Here is a 4,518-nt window from a genome sequence, read left to right as displayed (position 1 = left end):
GTTGTGTCTACTATAATTTTAGTGTATTTCCTTCTGTTTTTTTAAATGCACATTTAAAAAATAGATTTGTAATCAAATCACGCCTTGCCTGTCCTCCTCCCGCTGTCAGTGGCCAGATCTATCCAGGTGATGGAGAGGTCCTACCCTGGGGAGATAGACATGCACCTCCCTCACCTGAAGCTTTCTGACCCACAGGGCTGTGCCACACAGCCAGGAATCTGCTGAGTCACCTTGCTGCTTTCCACGTTTCCACCTTTCCCCACAGGCCAAAGATCACCGGGAAGAGGGATGAAGGAGCCTCATCTACTGGGAGAGTTCCAAAGGTAAGAATTTATCCAAAGTATCTTTCAAAAGGAACGATTCCTAGAGGGAGTTTTCACATTCACCCAGACGGAGCCGAGTGAGCCGCCTCCCACCCTCCCATCTTCTAACCGCTACCTTGTGAACTTGAAGTGGGCCTGGAGTGGATGTGGGGGAGTACAGCAGCTATTTCCACGCAGCTGGTTCAGCTTAGTCCGGATGTTACGGGGAAAATGTCCATAGGCTGCAAGGGGATGAGTGAGGCCTGAATAGCTGACTGGGAACTTTTCACTGTTAATGTTTCACAAGCAGAGTCTCTTGAACTGGTCCAAGCAGTACGGTGACAACTGTCCATGCGCAGGTTCTCCTCGGGCGCATCCAGCCAGCCAAGGAATGAGTTTACAGGCGCTGGCACAGCAGCAGGAGGCCACCTTCCTCCCACCTGCTGTGGCTTTTACATCATCTGTGTTAACACCCCTGTTTAGGAAGAGTGACACATTGCTGTAACTAACTCTGGAAATGGTATCTGGCTAAAGGTATCAGCCCAATTTCAGATGTGCTTACCAGAACTGGAGACAATTTTTTTCCCTTCGTCTTCTTGATGCAGACATAAACTGAGAACAGAGTCTGGGGAGCGGGATCCCTCACCTTCCCTTTCTCAGTGCCAACCTCACAAAATCTGGCACTGTGTGCCCTAGGATTTTGTTATGGGAGATGATGACTCAGTTAACACAGTGCTCCTCACTGTACACTTGGAACCAGAGGTTCAGTTTCCTTTGGTTCTTGCCAAAACTGCTTATGAAACGTATCTGGTGCTGGTACCCACTGTGTATAAAAATACCAGTTCATACTTCCCCCTGCCCCACCCCCGGATGACTAATTACCAGCTAAATTTAGCACCTCGTTGGCGGCCTGGCAGCTCTCCTGGTCCTAACTAGCATGTCTCCACTTGCATGCCTTTTGCAGAGTGCCCATGTTCCTATCTGGAGCCCTGTGTCCCCACTGGATAGTTACACATGTAGAGAGAGAGACGTCAGTCGTCAAAGACAGCCCAGTGCTCGGAGACCTGGCCGTAGAGAGACGGTTAACATTGTATATCCTATGAAAAAACCTTTGTCATCGGTTTACCTTTGGTCTCTGACTCGGTGTTCCTTCTGTCACAGGTGAGCTGGAGTGCATTCCGAGGGCCCTCCCACATTCGGGAGGGTACCGCGGGGTCAGCACCGCCCCCTGAGCCCCTTTGGGCGCGTCCGCAGAGGACGCCATCCCAGTGGGATCGTGCTCTTTGCTTATCAGTTGGTAAAGGCGCTTTACGCGGGCGGGGGTCTGTCCCGGGTGACAGGTGCGCGTTTCGCTCGCCCCCGCGCAGTTCATCGTCCGTACCCCACGTGGGTCGGCAGTCGCCGTGCGTCCCGCCGGTGGCCGCAGTCCTCTAGGAGACTCACTTCCCGCGCCCAAGGCTGGGGACCCAGCCCAGAAGCCCCCAAACACGGCCGCAGAAAAACCCACCCACCCGAGACCGCGGTGCCTGGGTGTCTGCCTTACAGCAAGCCAGCGAGGGGCGGGACCGAGTGGCGCCGCGACGCTCTGACGTCGGGCCCGACGGGGGGGCAGCGTTGGCCCGGGTACCCCGGGCGTCTCATTCTTGTTCGCGTTCCCCTAGGCGGATTTCTCAGCGGTCTCCTCCTCGGCCTCCTTCCCCGCTGCCCGTCCGCGCCCGCCGTCGCCATGGGCCGGCGCCTACCACGCTGCCGAGCCTAGGGCAGCTGAGGCGCGGCGCGAAGATGGGCGAGGGCGGAGCAGGGCTCCAGCGCCAGCCGGAGCCGCCCGGGCGCCCCGCTCGCGCCGCCACGAGGATGCCAGCGACCCCCGCCGCGCCCTGAGCGCCTTTGTCTGCCGGGCGCGCCCATGGAGATGGAGCCGGGCCGGGCGGCCTTCCCCGCAGGCGGCTCGCGCCCCGATCCCGACCCTGAGCCGGGCGGGCCAGCTGCGCCCACCCCACGCCGGGGGCTCTGTCCGCCGGACCCCTCGGGAGGCGTGGATGCCTCCTACCCACTGCCTGGCCAAGCCGCGCGCCTGGACTCCGAGCGCGGCTCGCTCCCGCGCTGGACTCCGGAGCCAGAGGAATGCGTCCCCGCCGGGTGCCCGGGGAGAGGGCTCCCTGGCGAGCAGGGCTCTGGGCACGGCCCCCGCGCAGGGCGCGAGGTCGCCTTCTTGGCCTCCTTACCCTCGCGCACGGCGGGCGAGCTGGCGCTGGGTCCAGGGGACGCGGCCGGTCACTCGGACTCGGGCCAGACCCGCACCCTAGCGAGCGAGCCCGCGGGGTGTGCGGAGGACGGCGCCCGCCTGCGGGCCGTGTTTGAGGCGCTGTACCGCGACGGGGACGGCTGGGTGCGCACCGAAGACTTCATGCAGTTCGCCACGGCCTACGGCGCGGCGCAGGTAACGCGCGAGTCGCGCGCCCTCAAAACGGCCGCGATTCCTTCTCTCGTTTGGGTCCCCGTCTGCTGGGATTTGCTGCAGCCCTCTGCCCCCTTTCCGGAGGTCCCCGCCCTCCCGCGCCTACTGGCCCGGCCTTCCCGGAACCGAGGTGAGCTCCCGGCGCACGGACCTGACCCGCCTGCCCCTGGAAGGGCCCCGAGGTGAGGAAGGGCTCTAGGCCCCCAACGGAGGCCACCGGCCTGCTCGGCTGAGGAACTCGCTCCTGCAGATGGCGGGGGCACGGCTGCGTTCGCCCGCTTGAGATCGCGCGGAGACGCCTGTCTTGGGTCACTTCACTGTGCACAGCTGGCGGATGTTCTGTGTAGACCCAGCTCTTGTTTGGGGGACAGTGAAAGCTGAAAATGCTCATTTCCCGGCCTTGGGTGCAAAAGGGAGGGGAATGAACCCCTGGTGGGAGGAGGACCAGCCCAGAGCATAACTCCCATAGGCCACCTCGGCTCCGGTGGGGGCCGGGGCAGCGGGAGTGCACAGTGTGTCGGGTGTTCCACGCGGCCGCAGGGCTGCTGCTGCTCCGGTAGAAGGTGGGCCCCGAGATCCATTCCTTCCCGTCAACCTCAGCACTTAGGAGCTTTTAGGTGGAGACAGCAGGGCTGTGTGTGTCTTGCTAGTAAGCCGGTAGATAACTTATACTGGGGGGTTCACACTCAAGTGCTTTACTGAGTTGTAGGAAATCCCTGAAACGCTGACGCGCTAGTTTGCGTTTTATTGACTTCTCACACTTGGAGACGTTCGCTAAGTGGGTGTTTCAGTGCATATGCATGCGTAGGCCAAGAGGTCTTAAAGAAGACATAAAATGTCAATCATAACTTTAGGAACCTTTGTAAGGGATCCATATGCCCCCTGAGTGTTCACAGAGTCCTCTGAGTCGGCTTCTTGTTTTCAGCTTAGGAGGATGTGCACGTCCCCGTGGGCGTCCTGAGTGTTGGCGTTCAGGTCAGTGTAATGCTTGTGTTTAGAACCGGGGTGGGTATCCAGTTTCTTAGTCTGAGGGGCAGAGATACAAGGCTGAGTTTCCCGTCTGGGTACCGTGGGCTGTGACTGCTGGTCCAGACGGTGTGCTTTTCCTTGCTGCCTGCTGCCACGGGCCAGAGAGCTGCTTGGCTGTGATTGTCCCAGTGATGCCTTCTCTCTAAACATGACCTTATTTGTTCTTTACTATAACCCGACTCTCTGATAGAATAAATTCCGGCTTATGTAAGGCTCACTTAGATTTTCATTGACCAATCACCACCTTTTTCTGAGGTGGTAGTAGGCAAGCAGGACTTAAACCTCACTTGACAGGTGAGGAACTGGAAGCCCAGAAGTTAGATAACTCTCCTCACCATCGTCATTACTAGAACAGGGACTAGAACTGGGTCTTTTGGCTCCTAAACTTTAGATGGCTCTCAACTTCTTAAATTTGGTGGCTCAATATTTCCACAAAGTTTCATCTCATTGCCTTCCATAAACTCCTTTTCATTTGATTCATATAACAAAATGCCTTTTGCTGTGACTGTCTTTATTGATCACATTATGGAAAACTTTGGGTTGCTCTTTGGGGCTGACCTTTCCTGTAATCACAAAGTAGAAATAGTCAGATGTCTGCTCTGATGACTCCTAGTGGAATTTAAAATTTGGGGGCACTCAGGGCTTGGTGGGGATGGGCAAGTCTAGGGTGATCTGTGACATTGCCCCTTCTGTCTGTTCACCCAGAATGTTGAGAAAGAAGCAGAGCTG

The sequence above is a fragment of the Manis pentadactyla genome, chromosome 5 (genome assembly GCF_030020395.1).
Source record: "Manis pentadactyla isolate mManPen7 chromosome 5, mManPen7.hap1, whole genome shotgun sequence".
In the NCBI taxonomy this organism is placed as follows: Eukaryota; Metazoa; Chordata; class Mammalia; order Pholidota; family Manidae; genus Manis; species Manis pentadactyla.
This window is presented reverse-complemented; position numbering follows the sequence as displayed.